Source organism: Periplaneta americana, chromosome 9 (genome assembly GCF_040183065.1).
Source record: "Periplaneta americana isolate PAMFEO1 chromosome 9, P.americana_PAMFEO1_priV1, whole genome shotgun sequence".
Classification (NCBI taxonomy): Eukaryota; Metazoa; Arthropoda; class Insecta; order Blattodea; family Blattidae; genus Periplaneta; species Periplaneta americana.
In genome coordinates this window covers 31,744,539-31,764,387 of record NC_091125.1, presented here as the reverse complement: position 1 = coordinate 31,764,387, position 19,849 = coordinate 31,744,539, and the positions used below count along the sequence as shown (strand labels likewise).

At 36.4% G+C, this 19,849-nt stretch overlaps 1 long non-coding RNA gene across 1 annotated transcript in view; it reads right to left on the bottom strand.

Moving 5' to 3' along the window:
* The window catches only part of LOC138705637 (uncharacterized), a 381,721-nt gene that overhangs the window by 299,877 nt on the left and 61,995 nt on the right, over positions 1–19,849 (bottom strand). The window lies entirely within an intron of this gene.

The window sequence follows — 19,849 nt, the reverse complement described above, 5'->3', positions numbered from 1 at the left end:
GACTACAATTGCTCCACTGTACTGTAAACAAGGGAAATGTGTTCAAATTCTACCGAGGTGAAGTGCCGCATCGTTGCACTAAATCAAAACGAAGACTCCTGTTCACAAAAAACAGCCACGGGCATGGCTCAGTCGGTTAAGGAATACAAGTGTAAGTTGCGTACAGGCGCGGGTTCGATCCCCAATTCGGCTGATTACCTGGTTGGGTTTTTTCCGAGGTTTTCCCTAACTGTAAGGTGAATGCCAGGTAATCTACGGCGAATCCTCGGCCTCATCTCGCCAAATACTATCTCGCCATCACCAATCTCATTGACGCTAAATAACCTCGTAGTTGATACAGCGTCGTTAAATAACCAACTTAAAAAAATATAAAACAGAAAAAGCACAAGTAAATGGAACGCTTACTGTGGCAATGAATACGATAATACGTTTGTAACAACAGTGAAAACAGAACTGTTTTTGGTAGCTCTGTCCACTGCACAGTAGGGTTGCCAACCGACCGGAATTTTTCCGGGTTGTCAGGAAATCAGTCCTCTATGCAGGAAAAAAAAATAAATTATTTCTGGACGCTTAATGTCCGGAATTTTGCTCATTGCAATATTATATTCTGAAATTTCATATTGATATTTCATTATTAATGATCAGACGTAATTTGCAAAGGCTTGGTAGTAACTCAACATTTGAATAACTTGAGTGATTCTGATATGCATCTCTTTAAGATGGAAGCACTGAATGTGTATCAGAGAGCCAACGACTATTTGCAAACACGGTTTGATTACGATTCTTCACTTCTTAAGAAAATCACCTTTCTAAGCTTTAATGATACTTTCACATTCAGTGTCCTTACTGAAATTGTGAATATATTACATGTTAATACAGAACTGGACTTTGAAAATGATGACGCATTGTACCAAGAGTATTGCCTTTTGAAAGAGATGATGCCGATACTGAAGGATCTACCAACTCCTCAAGAACACTGGGACACTGTTTTGAAGACACATGTACCAAACTTAGAGAAAATAGCTGAACATATACATGCCCTTGCAATTAGCAATGCTCATATGAAGCGAGTTTAAAAAAAAAGAAGAATCTCTGGACTGACGAGAGGAACCGGATGAGGCCAGAACTTGTAAAATCAGAACTCTTAGTAAAGACGAACTTTAATATGTCATGTAGAGAATTTTTTTGATTACATTTCAACAAACAAAGAACTAATAAACAAAAGGAAGCAACAAGTAATCTTTTAAACAATGTTAATGTAGTGAGTGTAGGGACATGCATATCAACCCCTGTGCTTTTCAATGTGTACAGACTTGTGGCATGTTCTTTAATATAGGACTACACCGCTACGACTAAATAACACGAAAGTAATTCTAATTGTTTAATTCAGCGTCAAAATACAAATTTATTTACATTGAAATTCATTATAAGTTTATGTGTTTTTATATTTTTTTTAATGTGTCCTGAATTTCCGTCGTCTAGAGTTGGCAACATTACTGCATAGGTGTTTAACAGTTTTAGCCTTATTTCTAAATGTTTGTTCACATAATTTTGAACCATGCTGTATAGGGTAAAACATATGAACGAAACGGGTTCAATGACAAAATTTGACCTTATTAGAGATTTGTAAAGAAAAATGTCAAAATTATACTATTGCGTGACGAATTACTTACTTACTGGCTTTTAAGGAACCCGGAGGTTCATTGCCGCCCTCACATAAGCCCGCCATTGGTCCCTATCCTGAGAAAAATTAATCCACTCTCTATCATATCCCACCCCCCTTAAATCCATTTTAATATTATCTTCCCATCTACGTCTCGGCCTCCCTAAAGGTCTTTTCCCTCCGGCCTCCCAACTAACACTCTATATGGATTTCTGGATTCGCCCATACGTGCTACATGACGAATTGGGGAGGAAAATGTAATAAAATTTAAAATATTTACTATTTTTATAGCCCCTAGGTCTACCTAGCCTATTATCGAAACCACATAATCATAAATCTCTTTTGAACTGCAAAAATCACATAACAAGAAATGAATGAATGTCAAACTACTGAGAAACTGCTTTTCTTTTTACATTTAATGGCGGGTACTTGACTTTGTGTCGATTATTCAAGCGTATCCATTTATAAGTGACGTGCCGAAGCTGTCGTTCTTTCCACCGTAGACCTTGCCCTGGTTCACTACAGGAAGCGAAATACACTGCATCGAATGATTATTATTAAAGTATTATTATTATTATTATTATTATTATTATTATTATTATTATTATTATTATTATTGAGAAGTGGTGAAATTCCGGTAGGGGAAACGAGATTACCTTACTGAACTCTATCACCAAGCGCCGTCTTTATCCTACACAAATTCCACTTGGAACCGTCAGGATTCGAACATGAGTTACCTGTGTGGAAATCCAACGCTCTAATCATTCGGCTAACTGCGCGCCAAAGAACAGTTATCTATAACCGGTGATTAATGGAAAAAATGATGATGACGACGACGACGACGATGACGATGACGATGATGATGATGATGATGAAACTTAAAAAAGGGTCCCAAATTTAAAAATATGATACAAACTCGAAAATATTCTATGAAAACTAAAAAGAAACTGATCATTCACAGTGTGATATTCTGATTAGTCCTACTGTCTCAGAATGAAATACAACTATAACAGAAACGCGAATGGCATGAACATTAATTCACGGATACAGTGATACTGCCAATACTGAAGAAATATAATGCCAAGAAATGTAATGAGTTCAGGACTATCAGCTTGATATCGCACTCAGCGAAGATTCTCCTGTGAATACTAAATCGACGTTTATAATATAATATGGAGGAGGAGTTGCAAGAAGATAAATTTGGTTTCAAAAGGAAAAAGGTACACAGATGCAATTGTAATGCTGCGAACAACGGACGAAATACATCTAGAGAAAAATAAGAAGTGTACTTATACAGTATTTTTGGACCTGAAGAGGTTTTTGATAGATTGGATTGAAATGAAATGTTGGGAATCCGTAGAAAATAAGTGTGAATTGGAAAGACACAATAAGTCAGAATCAGGACAGAAGAAGAAATGTCTAAGAGGAAGTGGAATACAGTGAGGAGTACAACAAGGATGCCCTCTATCGCGTATTCTGTTCAATATCTACTTGAAGGATTTAGTGAAGAACTGTTTTCAGAACATGGGAGAGGTGATAGTAGGAGAAGGAAGAACAAAGTGCGTAAGATTTGCTGATATATGGGGTTGTTAGCAGAAGAGGAGATGATACTAAGGGATATGTCATGGAGCTAAATGCCAGTTGTGAGCAGTATGGGATTAAGGTAAATTTAATGTAAACAAGATAAAACCATGGTTATCGGAAGAAAAATAAAGAATGTAACTTGCAAATTCGAAATGAGGTACTGGAACAAGTGTACAACTTCAAATACTTTGAATGTACTATAAGTAGTAGCAAAATGAACAGCTGTCAGGAAGTCAAAAGGAGGATAGCAATAGCAACGGAAGCTTTTAATAGAAAAAAGAGCCTCTTCTGTGGACATTTGGAAAAATAACTGAGGAAGAGACTAGTGAAGTGCTTTGTGTGGAATGTAGCATTGCCTGGAGCAGAAACATGCACGTTTTGAAGAAGAGAAGAAAAATGACTGGAAGGATTTTAATTGAAGGCTTCAGAACTATAGTGAGCCAAGCGCCATTTATTAAAAACGGAGAACGCAAGGGTTAAAGGTAAGTGAATACCATAGTTTAATGAAGATTGAAATATCATTTAGTTTTAATGTGCATACTTTATATTACTTGCTATCTGTTTCATTGAATTATGGTATTCACTTAATTTTAATTCTTGTTTTCTCCGTTTTTAATATGTGGAGCTTGGCCCACTATGGCTCTGAACCCTTCAATTGTAGATATGGAGAAGAATGGAGCGTGTGGAATGAACAGACAAAATAATAAATGAAACTGTGCTAGAAAGTGTGGATAGCTCCTAAAGAAAGAATAATGCTGAAACTTAGGCCTATCTTGAAAAGAAAAAGAAATTGGCTCAGACACTGGCTAAGAAGAAACTGCCTACTGAAGTATGCACTGGAAGAAATGGTGAAAAGGAAGAAGTTCGAGGCGGAACAAAATATCGGAGAGAGAAAGAATTAAAATAGCCTACATATATGGATCGTATGCGGAGACTAAGACGAAGGCGGAAAAGAGGGAAGATTAGAGAATGCTGGATTTGTATTGAAGCACCCAGTCCTGGGCATGAATGAATGAAAGAATGAATGAATGAATGAATGAATGAATGAATGAATGAATGAATGAATGAATGAATGAATGAATGAATGAATGTAACGTAATATTTTCGAGTTTACTTTTTTACTTTGATTATTATTATAATAATTTCACAACGTAAATTGGCAAATGTGATTTGTGGAAGTTATGCGTAAAATATAATCGTTCACAGTTATACAACATGGTTTACACAAAACTTGACAAGAGTACTGTAGCCTAACAGAACAAAGACAAATTAGTGAAATACAAGAAACTCCTCATTTGTATTTTTCAAAAGATCCTTTTGTAGAAAATCGTGCTTTTCGGATATATTGCCTATGCCATTAGGCACGATATGGCATGATGTTCCATACTTACTTACTGGCTTTTAAGGAACCCGGAGGTTCATTCCCGCCCTCACATAAGCCCGCCATTTTTTCCCTACCCTGAGCAAGATTAATCCAGTCTCTATCATCATATCCCACTTTCCTCAAATCCATTTTAATATTATCCTCCCATCTACGTCTCGGCCTCCCGAAAGTCTTTTTCCCCCCCGGCCTCCCAACTAAAACTCTATATGCATTTCTGGATTCGCCCATACGTGCTACATGCCCTGTCCATCTCAAACATCTGGATTTACTGTTCCTAATTATGTCAGGTGAAGAATACAATGCGTGCAGTTCTCCATTCTCCTGTAACTTCATCCCTCTTAGCCCCAAATATTTTCTTAAGAACCTTATTCTAAAACACCCTCAACCTATGTTCCTCTCTCAGAGTGAGAGTCCAAGTTTCACAACCATATAGAACAACCGGTAATATAATTGTTTTATAAATTCTAACTTTCAGATTTTTTGACAGCAGACTGGATGTATGATGTTCCATACAGAACGAGAAATTATATTCGTCATCATCATCATCATCATCATCATCATCATCATCATCATCATCATCATCCTGGACTGTATTAGACTACGAGATCTGTACCGTCTTGAATTGTCCGCCCACTCTTTTAAAAGTGCGGCAGGGAGAACTTCTCACAGCAGGACGGTATTTAAACATTGCCTTTGGGAGACTACTGTTAACCAACCTTTTCACATTAAGTTTCCACTTTCGTTGACAATTTCCAATATACTACAGATTCTATCCTAAGTTCACCAATGATATCCACATTTCTACTGTGGTCGTGTTTAATATATCCATAGCCCTTCCACGAATTTCCTTTTAACACTTTATTGAACTACTACTACTACTACTACTACTACTACTACTACTACCACTACCACCACCACCACCACCACCACCACTATTGTCCAAATTTCACGAGAGGATCTCTGCGAGGGGAGTATGGTCCTTGCGGGGTAAGAGGAGAGGGTAAGCCATTAGCTGAGCGTTCTTGAAGGAACAGGTAGATGAAAGTGATGTAATTGGCCGGCCCGGACAAACAAGGCTCAGTCATTGGTCGGCCGGTTCCTTGTCGGGAGTAGGTTATAAGAGTGGGGGGGAAAACTGGCATTCCTTGCTCGGATCTTCTCGTGAAATACGGACTCTACCACCACCACCACTACTACTACTACTACTACTACTACTACTACTACTACTACTACTACTACTACTACTACTACTACTACTACCACCACCACAACACTATTATTATTATTATTATTATTATTATTATTATTATTGCCATCATCATCATAATCACCACTCTCAGAACTGAGTCCTCTCTCTCATTCCATTCTAACTCTAGTGAGATTTTATTATTATTAATGTAAGTACGCATTCTCATACAGCCACTCTTCTGGTGCTATAACTTCAAGAAAACACAAGAAAAAAAGGACACATATTCAAATCTATAGGCTGGTGATATCTATTTTTTACTGAGAATCAACCCGCGTCTACGTGCTTCATAATTGACATAATTTTGCTTAAATTGCGACGGACAAAACAAATAGATTAAATCTGAATTTTTAAGTATATTGAGCTGAAGGAATCTTCCTGTGGAATTCATGAAGAGTCGGAAGAAGATGTACTTTCACGAGTTCTTGTCGCTGCACAAGAGATTCAACATGCATTGGGTCTTTGTGAGCAAGTATACGTACAATATTTGCAATAAAATAGGTCACCACATTGAGGCGCTGTTGTAGTGAACAAGAATGCAATGCAACAAACTGAATGGATACTCACAAAAACAGGCTAACCATCATTTGAAGATGAGAAAAAACTTAGTTTTACGTTTACATAGAAAAAAATTGTTATTGTGAAAAAATGAACAATTTATTTATTGTTTCCTAGACGTTGTACATTAAACACGTTTTAATTCAAATTGAAATAATGTCAGTACCACTTTTTGACCTAGCAGAAGCAAAGGATTTGAACAACTAATTTGAATTTGTTTTAGTACGGAAACGGTACGGTTCCTGAGATCGGTTCTTATTCAAAATGTTATCTACTCAGTTCCCTCTACAAGCCTTAGGAGTTTGTAATGAAAATTTCGAAATAATTATCTCGTATATGCCATGAAGGCGTTTTGGAGAGCACGGAGGTAGAGTTCCATACTCTCTTGAATTATAACGAGGTGTCTGGGTCTGCACCAAGCTCTGACCATCTTTTACATCTGAGGAAGATCCGGTGCTCAATTTCACAGAGGATGAGTGAACCTCAGGGACATTCTGGAAGTTTTGGTAACGAGAAAATACCGTCATCATCTAGAATGAAACCCGAGACCTTCCCTACGAACTGAGCTACTTGTCCCCATTTATCGTTGTATACATACTATTTATTTAAGATTAAGGTTACTGAACAAATAAATACTTTAGTTATCATGAGAATGCTTCGTAAGATTACAGAATTCTTAAGAAATAAACTGCACACTGATTGCATGAACTTTTGGTAAAGTCGAAGTATGGGAAAATTCAGTGTTGATGCATGTGACACAGTAACTGATGAAATACATTTGCTGTGGTCATCAGAGATGATTTAGCATTGCAAAATTGTATGCATAGCATCCGAATTAATTGTCTGATATATCCTGCTCCAGATGACAACAAGCACACTCGGTGAAATTGAATGAATTTCTCATAGTTGGATATTCATAAGTCATTTTGTACATAACCAATACATGTTCTATGCTAAGCAGATAGGACATTTTGTATTGAATCCTTGTATCATTTGAGCTTTATTGGTGACGTATATGGCTAACAAAGAAGCAGAACCTGGTTCTATTCCCGACCAGAGAAGTCCAGGATCCTCAATTCCACAAGTCTTCATTACTTCTGTCATAAAAACCGCGAAAATTCGAAACTATTTCCGCAGCTATAACGTAAAGTTACTTACAGAAATTCTAAAACCGATGTATAAAAATCTAATGTCGATATTAGATAAAGAAAATACTTATTAGTTGACGATCATACTTCGACGTCCTGGAAAGTTCTTGATAAACACCGAAATAATTTATTTCAAAATGTTTCTTCGAAGTTTACAGATTTTTCCCTTACTTACTTATGGCTTTTAAGGAAACCGGAGGTTAATTTATTTTAGGTTATTTTACGAGGCTTTTTCAATATCTTATGTTATTTAGAGTCTGAATGAGGTGAAGGTGATAATGCAGGTGAAATAAGTCCGGGGTCCAGTACCGAAAGTTACCCAGTATTTTCTGATATTGGGTTGAATGAAAACCCCGGAAAATCTCTCAACCAGGTAACTTTCCCCGACCGGGAATCGAACCCGGGCCACCTGATTTCGCGGTCAGACGCGCTAACCGTTACTCCATAGGTGTGGACCCCGGAAGTTCATTGCCGCCCTCACATAAGCCCGCCATCGGTACCTATTTTGTGCAAAATTTGGGATTATAAATAATGCCTAATATAATTATTTAACCCAGAAAACGAGAGCTCGTCTTCTTACTTGGGTGTGTATTAAATAATTTCTCTGAAGTATGTCTCTTGAATAATAACTAACTCTGTGGTTTTATGGGTTTCTGAGGACCTTGGCCTCCTTTATCGCAGTCCTCGGATCATCCTTTGACTCAGCCTTCCTACGCCATCGCTTCACTCCAGTGATTCTCAGATCTGTCTCCACATCGTCTAGCCATCTCACACGTGGGCGTCCTCTCATTCTCGTTCCACCTGGTTGGTCATTTAGTGCTCTATTTGTAGCCATCCGTTGAATGTGTTCCAGCCATTTCAGTCTGCCTATTTTAATGGTAACAACTAAATCCAGTTCTTTGTACAGACCTCTGATTTCTTGGTTTGTTCTTATTCTCCATTCATTTCCTTCTTTTACTTCTGCAGATATAGTTTGCAACACTTTCTTCCTTTTCCATACTGATCTCCGTTCCCAATGTTTTCGCTAGGACCAGTGCTTCACTTCCATACTATACTATAGATAGGTCTCATTATATTCTTGTACATCCTCAATTTGACCTTTCTACTTGTGCTTCTGCTTTCAAGGAGTGGGAATAGAGCTACGCAACATTTATTGGCTGACTTCTGTTATTTGTGTATATTTCGACATTTTTTACTGTCACTACAGAGCCGTCCTCTGATTGATGTTCTGGCTGATATGCACGTCTATTATCAGGCAGTACACCTCACTTGACGATATGTGTCAGAGGAAATACAATTGTTTGAATGCATCTGAAGTCTGAATTTACTAATTTCGTGCTGCTAATTATGAATATAACATTAAAAGTGGTCACTGTGGTCTGGTTTTCATATACAGCAAAATATCTAATATTGATTTTAGAATGTTGACAGTTTCTCTTTGAAGGGCACTGAACCACCACTCAGACATAAGTGGGCGATATATGCAATGGAGGATGAAAGAAACTAGCCATCCTACCCCATTATCTCCTGCCTAGTTGCCTTATAAATGGTGCCGTCTTGGTATCACTTGTGGGGTTCAGACTTGTCTTCGGACAGTTGACTCAACAACAACTACAGAGTCCAGATATTTAAATTCTCAACTACTTCAAACTTGTTATCTTGTATGTCCAGATGTTCTATCTCTCTTCTGTTTCTATACGTTACCATACATTTATATTTGGATTGGTTTATTTTTAAGTCCAGTTTCCTGGCTAGATCTATGTCTCTTGAATAACAGTTCAGGAAAATGAACTGGTAACACTGGTCAACAGCCAAAATATTACGGAAATGAAATCAAGTATTTTTTACTAATTTCGTGCTGCTAATTATGAATATAACATTAAACGTGGACACCGTGGTCTGGTTTTTATATACAGCAAAATATCTCCTAATATTGATTTTAGAATGTTGACAGTTTCTCTTTGAAGGGCACTGCACCACCACTCAGACGTAAGTCGGGGAGAAAGATTTATGACCCTAAGGGGCTGCTTTTGCCTCTATAAAGATTGTTGAGTCAGTTGGATGTGAGAATTTCCTGAGTGGATACTCTGTTTGACTTTATTTATTGTTATATATTTAACAATTTTGCAGTGTTGTGCATACACATGTCTAACCATTTATTTCGCCAGAAGACACATTCATTTAATCCCGCGTAGTGACAAGTTTGTCATATAATATAAATTAATATGCCAAGTTAGTGTGTGAAAAGCGCTGATATTTTTTTCTATATTTGAGGAAAAGCGAATTTTGCAAGCAAAAGCAAAATATAATGCCATTAGAAAAGAAAGCCCACCGTCAACTGGAGTGACTTTGTCTCTGTCATATCACAGAAAGAATAAAAGTGGCGCCATTTCACTTTTGTTTCAGTGAAACAAGTCAGGCCTACTAATGCCTGATTCAGATAGATGACAGAACTAGTTTCGGTATGAAAATTTCAGATTGGACTTTGTGGTTCCACAGTTGGTTGCACCATTTTTCAGTGAATGTTTTGTGCATCAACCTTTCTATTGTAACAGGTGTCTGAATTTACTTTAGTAATTTCAAAGGCATATTGGTTCCGTTAAGTTCAATGTTAATTGAAAAATGAGTTCTATTCAGTCAATACTTAACATAAACACAATAAAACATGTTATAATAACATTTACACAGATTTTAAAAACAAACGTTTTCGCCAATTTTGATTGACATCTTCAGGTCGTGTAGGTCGAATGGAACATGTTATAAAAAGTGAACACTAGGTATATGACATTAAAAACCAAAGTTACAACTGTAATATCACTTAAAAACAGAAAATAGAATATAGCAAAAAGCCTCCACGATGTGTGTAGAATCACTGTATTGAAAGAGGCGTGTGTGAACCAAGGAAACAGCAAAACTCTTCTGTCATTGCAGGTACAGTTTTCAAGATACATTTGAAGATGCTACGAACAGGTCGGTCGTGTGGCCGTTATGGAGAGCAGGAAAGATCCTGTAAACTGTAAGAATAGAATGAAAGAATATTTAGAAGCATTTAAGTATTATTTAAATCTTCTAAAACAATACTTACAAAAAATGGAAGAACGTCTTGAAATCCATGAGGCCGGCGACACGACTGATCTGTTTAAAATCACACGCAAGTAACGGTCATTCATCCACTAGTCGTGCAACGTATACAGTTTTCGTCATACGCTACCACTTAATGTAAATATCAGTCGTGTCGCCGTCCTCATGGATTTCAAGACGTTCTTCCATTTTTTGTAAGTATTGTTTTAGAAGATTTAAATAATACTTAAATGCTTCTAAATATTCTTTCATTCTATCCTTACAATTTACAGGATCTTTCCTGCTCTCCATAACGGCCACACGACCGACCTGTTCGTAGCATCTTCAAATCTATCTTGGAAACTGTATCTGCAATGACAGAAGAGTTTTGCTGTTTCCTTGGTTCACACACGCCTCTTTCAACACAGTGATTCTACACACATCGTGGAGGCTTTTTGCTATATTCTATTCTCTGTTTTTAAGTGATATTACAGTTGTAACTTTGGTTTTTAATGTCATATACCTAGTGTTCACTTTTTATAACATGTTCCATTCGACCTACACGACCTGAAGATGCCAATCAAAATTGGCGAAAACGTTTATTTTTAAAATCTGTGTAAATGTTATTATAACATGTTTTATTGTGTTTATGTTAAGTATTGACTGAATAGAACTCATTTTTCAATTTACTTTAGTAAGCTGGTAAGTATTTATTTTTGTTCCTTAATATGTCTACTTGAAACATCAATGAAAGTTACAATTATTGAGCCAACGTTTTAGGTTATTTTTTTGGGTTTAGTGAAATGTGACGTTTCTAACAGCGGTTTGGGGTGACTTCGTGTCATCAAAGTTTGCTCGTGTTTTTTATTGAAAATTAATGAAGATATTTTTGATTTTCATTTATATCCGTACATGAATACTAACAAATACTGGTAGGCCTACTTGATTTTGTTTTCATATAGGTAGGTACCTACTAATACATTATCCCACGTACGTATGTGTCCCTTGCAGGTAGTAGCTGGTCTTACAAAAGCTACTTACTTACTGCATTCAACTTCGTGTGATTGGAAGATTTAAATTCTGCCATGTTAAAAACCACTCACTAAAATACACAACGTAATGAAACTACGTCTATATTGTGCATATTGCCGTAATTAGTCATCCATTCAGACTTGCGGATATACTGTGAGTTGTTTGTGTGAACAGAGTAGGTATAGAATACACAGAACGCAGCTATACTAAACGCCAGGTTATGAACCGACTAAACAGGAAGTAGTTGGCAAGGCGAGAGGAAAGTGCGGGTTAGAGGGGTAGCCTCTGCAGCGATGACACGTTGAGTGTGGGAGATTGGAGGGGAAAAGGAGTACGGAGATTTTCATTGGACCTCACGTGAAAATGTCGTCTGCTAACGAAAACCTGGCAACGGAATCACGGAGACAGTGCAGCCAAACTGCCCAGTTCATTTGCACTACCACGTGTATTACGAGTCGCATTTCGTACCAGCGTCATTAGCTCGTGCTTTCTTAAAAACAGTAATTTTAATTAATAATATTGTTGATAGTGTTATCGAGAACTATATACAGTAGTTATTTTAAACATATCGGTGACAAACGCTGAATACGCTTTGAATCTCGCGCCACTATGTGGCAACAACTTATAAGGAGAGCAACAGAACGTTGCTTCCGGTTTAGTCGGTTCATAACCTGGCTTTTAGTTATAGTGTGATAGAGCGGCGTGATCTGAAAACTATGTCGGTGACAAACGCTGAATACGCTTTGAATCTCGCGCTACTATGTGGCAACAGCTTATAAGGAGAGCAACAGAACGTTGCTTCCGGTTTAGTCGGTTCATAACCTGGCTTTTAGTTATAGTGTGATAGAGCGGCGTGATCTGAAAACTATGTCGGTGACAAACGCTGAATACGCTTTGAATCTCGCGCTACTATGTGGCAACAGCTTATAAGGAGAGCAACAGAACGTTGCTTCCGGTTTAGTCGGTTCATAACCTGGCTTTTAGTTATAGTGTGATAGAGCGGCGTGATCTGAAAACTATGTCGGTGACAAACGCTGAATACGCTTTGAATCTCGCGCTACTATGTGGCAACAGCTTATAAGGAGAGCAACAGAACGTTGCTTCCGGTTTAGTCGGTTCATAACCTGGCTTTTAGTTATAGTGTGATATAGCGGCGTGATCTGAAAACTATGTCGGTGACAAACGCTGAATACGCTTTGAATCTCGCGCCACTATGTGGCAACAGAGCTTATAAGGAGAGCAACAGAACCTTGCTTCCGGTTTAGTCGGTTCATAACCTGGCTTTTAGTTATAGTGTGATATAGCGGCGTGATCTGAAAACTATGTCGGTGACAAACGCTGAATACGCTTTGAATCTCGCGCCACTATGTGGCAACAGAGCTTATAAGGAGAGCAACAGAACCTTGCTTCCGGTTTAGTCCGTTCATAACCTGGCTTTTAGTTATAGTGTGATAGAGGGGCGTGATCTGAAAACTATATTTTGGTATGAACTTCCTAGCCCTAATTATAACATTTTATTCCGGTCACTTTTGTGATTATTTTACGAGAAGTTCTTCATTGTTTCTTTAATTTTTTTATAAATATTTCAACATCAGGAAAGTAATGGCTTTTAGTTATAGTGTGATAGAGGGGCGTGATCTGTAAACTATGTTTTGGTATGAACTTCCTAGCGCTAATTATAACATTTTATTCCGGTCTCTTTTGTGATTATTTTACGAGAAGTTTTTTTATTGTTTCTCTAATTTTTTTTTATAAATATTTCAACATCAGGAAAGTAAATTGCAAGCAATTATAGGCTATTATTCGAAACTTAAAAAAGAATCTGAATTATTACGACACGCGTAAAACATAACGAGAAATGATATGTAATCTTCACGACAATCTTTCTTTTTATCGCGATCTAACGATAAATTAACATATGTCTACACACAGTGACTTGTGACAACATATAACAAAGCATTGATAAAGAACGTACATCCGTTTTTTTGTCACGATTTCAACTGACGACAGTGTTAAAACTGCTTCTCCTCCTCTGCTGGGAACAATGTTTTGTGTGTGAGTAGCGACTATTATTTGCAGATTAAAAACCTACGCCACAGCGCTGTTCTTCCACGCCATGATTCGCCGCTCCGGCAACTCTTCTCAGTCGGTTCGCTCGATTGAGCAGTTCGCAGCGACCTCATCAGGACGAGAAGCATGTAAATTGGAGAGGACAGTAAGGGAGCGATAAAAGACAGACACGTAAAGGTGAAGATTAGAAACACATGGCAGAAGATAAAATCCCCTAGGCCAGAGAATTGTGGGGTGAACCTCAAATAATGTCGCAGAGAAGGAATTATGGGGATTCAAGGGGAGGGAAAGAAAGACAAAGACAGGGTTGGAAACACTGTACGGTCTGCTGGTTAGTGGCATCATGGTGATGCAGTGCAAAGGCGTAACTTTGGGGGAAAAGAGAACCCATTTGTCCTTCCCCTTCGCACATTTTTTTAATTGGCATCTTGAAGTAGATCCCGGAATTGTTCCCATTGCACAAATAAAACTATTCAGACAATTTGAACTCTTAAACTGTAAGGGAACATTCAAAATACGGTACCAATTTCAAATATACGTATTCTACTTCTCTCACGAGTTATGTTTATGTAATTACTAGCTTAAATTACCCGGCGTTGCCCGGGTTTTAAATTTTGGTCTATTTCTAAATAAACTGTTTGTTAGACTTATCGTAGACCTCGGCAAGGGAACTATATAAAACCAAAACGAACCATATTTACTTATGTTTTCTCCTCCCTAGTGACGAATATTAAAGAAAGTGCCACTAATATCCAAAGAAACTGACTAATCGAAATAATTCCATCTCACCTATGAATAGAGTTTTAACAACATTAAGACCTTATGCTACAGGGATATTTAAGATATTTAACATTGTGATTGTTGATAATATTTATCGTACCACGGCATTATGCATTATTAAGCCTTTCTGCCCACAATATATTTAATTTCCTTTAAGGCCAAACTACAATCTGAAACGGATGGATTTTATCAAATACACGGATTTCAGGGTGTTTTGCAGTAACAGAGACTATACTCATCAGAATTCACTCTCCTGGAGAAGGCAATGTAGAACACTACCACAACAGAAAATCATATTTTTCTATAAACGGCCAAGTCATTAGTGACCATAACTTATTAATAAGAGACGGGTTAACAGTAACAGTAAAATAGGCTCAATATTATTATTGCAATATTATAATATAATATTATCACAAATATTACTACAACTTATAATAATTGCTTAAAATCGAATGACTGTAATAGCAATACGTGGGATAAAAACATCATCTTTTTTCGTTTTTCCATTTAATATTGCCACTCATATTACGTTTCGCATGAGTTTTTGACACAAATTCTTGTTAGTGCATAATTTTGGTGAGTCAATATTTCGCAATAGTAGATCTACTATGGCTATTCAATATTAAGTAAATTATGTGGTAGCCATCTTTGTAGTTTGAAAGAATTCTATAATTCAATTGGATAAAACAGTCTGCTCACTATCTACAAAACTGCATCGAGGAATTCATAATACGGTCCTGGACTGCGTAAAGATACTTATTGCATGAATTATCTAGTTTTAGCCTTCATGATGTGTAACAACAACGTAATTTAATTTCGTGTTAAAATTTCCAAGGCCTCGTGAAAGTCTATGTTGAATACAACAGACAATAATAAAGAACAATTGACTGTAGAAGATTTTGCATTTTAATATAATACATGACTATTTGATCTATTTATTTTTATTTTTTATATATTTAATTAATTTAACTTCCATTTGCACAATTTTAATGTAGCCTATGTTCTTCTCCTGGTTATGAAGGTTAAATGTGCAAACTTTGGCACATATCGGTCAAAGCTTGTAGATTTGTATAGAGAACATACATACACGTACATACGTACATACATACATACATACATATATACATACCCACATTCAATTTTATATATTAAGATATTGAATAACTTAGCTAAATAAAATTCATACAAATAAATCGAAATAATTTTGAATTATATTCTCATAGTTATGAAACAAAAGGTATGAATTCTTTAAGATTGTTTGAACCAAAATGCAACACTACTACAGTATTTAATCATAGTAGTAATTTATGCCCAAGAATATATAACAGATTTATATTTAAATATCCTAATCTTGTCAATTCTAATAGTTATAGTATTAAATTTAAAAAGTTATTTATGGATTTTATAAAAAATTAGAAAATTGTAAATTTAAATTTATATATTCTTATTGCGTAGTAGACATAAGACAAATTTTATTATATATTTCTTAATTTCAATTCATGAATCTGACCCTGAGCACGAGTTCTATTCTTTCAGGGGCCAGCTAGAGTTTTTCTGCTTATATTATATTTTATGTTATAATTATTAGCAAAATAAATAAATAAATAAACAAATAAATAAATGTATGGCCACAACGAAAATGTTTCAAGTTTGGAAATTGATTTGTTTTTGTTAATATTACCATTACGAAGTTTCTGCGCCTGCAAAAAAGATATTGAGGTTTTTATATGTTTGATCAGAACGTAGACATACAAACTGAGAGGTTTTATCCTTATAGTTAAAGCATTGAAGTCGGACGAGCAAGAAGAAAGCAGGATAATAAGATAATAATAATAATAATAATAATAATAATAATAATAATAATAATAATTTATTTATTTAATCTGGCAGAGCTAAGGCCAGTAGGCCTTCTCTTCCGCCCAGCCAGACTCTAATTCTAATTAAATACATTTGCTTACATAGTTATTACATTTATATCTAGATCATAAAAGAACATGAAAGTAAATAATGAAAATTGGATAACTAATGTTAGTGTGACAATAATAAACATTGGTAAGAAATAGTTATAATAATAATAATAATAATAATAATAATAATAATAATAGTAATAATAATAGTAGTAATAATAATAATAATGATGAGATAATTTAGATATTTATCTGTGATATATATATAACAATTAAACATTGAGAAACTTGAAACAGCTATTATTGTTAACAAGAATTGTTAGAAAAATATCTCGTTAGCCTATTCTTAAATTGGTTTGATGTCTGACAGTCCCTGACATTACTCGGTAGGGAATTCCAAAGTCGAGGAACAGCCACAGTGAAAGAAGATGAATATGAGGATGTTCGGTGGGAGGGAATGGATAATATTGAGGAGTGTTGTGATCGTGTGTCTAGGTTATGATGGGTGGATAAATTTTGAAAACGAGACGCAAGATAGACAGGGGTGGAGAAATGCAATATGTGAAAGAGAAGGGAAAGACAGCGGATTTTCCTACGATCTTCTAGACGGAGCCAGGACAACATTTCGAGGGATGGTGTTACGTGATCAGCCCGGCGAATATTGCAGGCGAAACGGACGCACATATTAAGAACACGTTGTAGTCTCTGCGCCGAAGTAACGCTTAGGTCAGTAAACAGAATATCACAGTAATCGAAATGGGGCATCACGAGTGTTTGCACTAACATTTTTTTCATGGAAAAGGGTAGAAAATTCTTCAATCGTCTAAACGAGTGGATTAATGAGAATGCTTTTTTGCTGGTTTCGGAATACCCCCCCCCCTCATCTCGTTAGAAATGTTAGAACTCGTAATACTGGAATATCCCCCCTATCTTGTTAGAACTATTAGAACTAGTAATGATGATTAATTTTAAAGTATAGGCTATTATTTTAGTGTTTTACGATATTACAATGTTTTAATTTTGACAAGGCCACCAGCACTGCAATTCATTCCAAAATAAATAAAGTAAGTCCTGCCGACCTGCAATTTTTTTTCGCCACATGAATTCTTGCAGATAGTCATCGTAATGTGGGCCAGTGACACCACTGAATCCATACGAGTTCTTGATCTTGTGTTTAAATTTCTGCCACGTTGAGTCAATAGTTCGAGTGTGTGCACCAGTGTTAGGGTCTACGAAATTCAAAGAATGATTGATGTTGAGATGACAGTACCCCGTGGCAGCCTAGCTATGCCTCCATACGTTCTCCATAGGTCAGGTACAATTATTGTTGTGTTAGGCCATATGAGGCGTTCCGTAAGAGAAGGGCGAACCCGCCAAATGTACCATTAGAGCAGCCGTGGCGAAAAGGCCATGGTGCGCCGAGCCACTGTGTAAGCTGCAACGTGCATAGCACCTATGGAGGGAGGCGGACAACCGAAGGGGAAGTTAATGTTTAGGACGTGTAACGAAGAAAGAAATGAACAAGAAAACATAGGACACATTATCACAACCTAAAATTAACTATCTTCAGAATGTCTCTGCGACAAAGTTTCAAAATCAGGAATTATGTCACTTACTGCCAGTCGTAGTTGATCACGAAGGTATTTGTCTGTCAGTCGTGATCTAAATTTGATTTTTACTATTTTCATTGTTGAAAATAATTTTTCACAAACGTAAGTTACAGCGAACATGGCTTCAACAGAGCAAGCGAAAGAACGAAGCTTCAAATATTTTTTTTTTTCCAAAGATTTGAAAAGTTCAATATCTGTCAAGTCCTTACATCTAGCTTTCATTTAACATCACATTGTAAATCTGCGAGTTTAAATTGAAAATCTAACCGCATTATTCGTACATCTGCTGTAAAAGAATCGACGTACAGAGATGATAATGATAATAATAATAATAATAATAATAATAATAATAATAATAATAATACTTAACCTTTTAATGTTTCATCAGTAACATGTAGTAACTTATAATGCCGTTTTATGTTATACAACCGTTTTCCTAGCAATATTTGTGAACAAATCATACATTTAATATTTTCATCATATTGTAAGCAAAAGAATGCATCCTCCCATCCTACTTGAGACTTTCGTTTTTTATAGAGGTACATGGTTTCGAGAGAGATATTGCGACGATACGCCACTCGCAGGTCCGAGACAAATACAAATAGAACGGAGTTTGACTCCAGTGAGTAAGAGGGTGGGGGTTGTAGGTAGGAAGCGAGAGAAAAGCACTGCGAGCCGCAATGTGCTCGTGAGTCGCATTTTCGCCGCGGCTGCTTTAGGGATAATCGATGTTCAAAGTATTTTACCTGTAAACGAGGTAAGGACGAATCCGCCAAGGACACGTCTGGAAATAATGATTATTTCTTTGTACACTGAAAAACGAATACCTTTATTGAAAATTGCAATTAAACGTTCAATTTAATATTCCAACTTAGGATTAGTATTCCAGCTACCTAAAGACTGAAGTTAAAGACACATTGGGTATATAGTACGCCGAACACAGGTATGCAACGGATAAGACTATAAACAAACACGTCTTCGTTGCGTGTTCGTGGAGTACAGTCAACTTCCGACATTCTGAAGCTATACTAGGAACACATGCTTGAGCCGTGATGTTCATTTTCGTCGTGATCTTTGCAGTAAATAATAATGTGCATTCGTAAGTTACGGAACTTGAACATATGCGAATGTCACTAGAAATTATTTTATACTGCAAGAAATTCTTGCAATAGCATATGACGTTATTGATGTATGATGTAGTACAAGATATTCCTATTGTCTGATATTTTTTATGTTTCACTAGGATATTGCATGTAGTTCATCACTGAAAACCACTAATTATATATGTACTTTCCTAGAAATTTCCTGAAATGTAGATTATTTAATTCATTAATTGGAATGTTGGCACTGAACAACATGGTAGGCTACACAAATCCATGCTAAACATCTTCATAATTTTCAGATTTTGATGGTACTGGTTCTTTTAGATTGTGTTCAACACACTTTCTGTGCCTTTTGGTATTGGAGTGTCTTTCAGTGCACTGCTTTTCTCACTTTTACGTTTATTTTACACAATTTATATGTAATGTAGTATATACTGATAGTGAAAATATTAGTTCAAATATCCTCTACTATGCCCTGCAATATTACACGCTTGCGCGTCTTACCTAAGGCATTTTACCTCTGCAATGAACCTTCAATCTACAACAAAGATGTAGTTATTTAAATAATACGACTAGTAAGAGCAGTGATCGATAAGACTACTCACTATGACTGCGTCCCGGTTTTGACTTTCTAGGATGCGTAACTATTTTGTATACGAACGTACTTATACCTGCGCTGTGACGTCACATATACTTCGAATGAG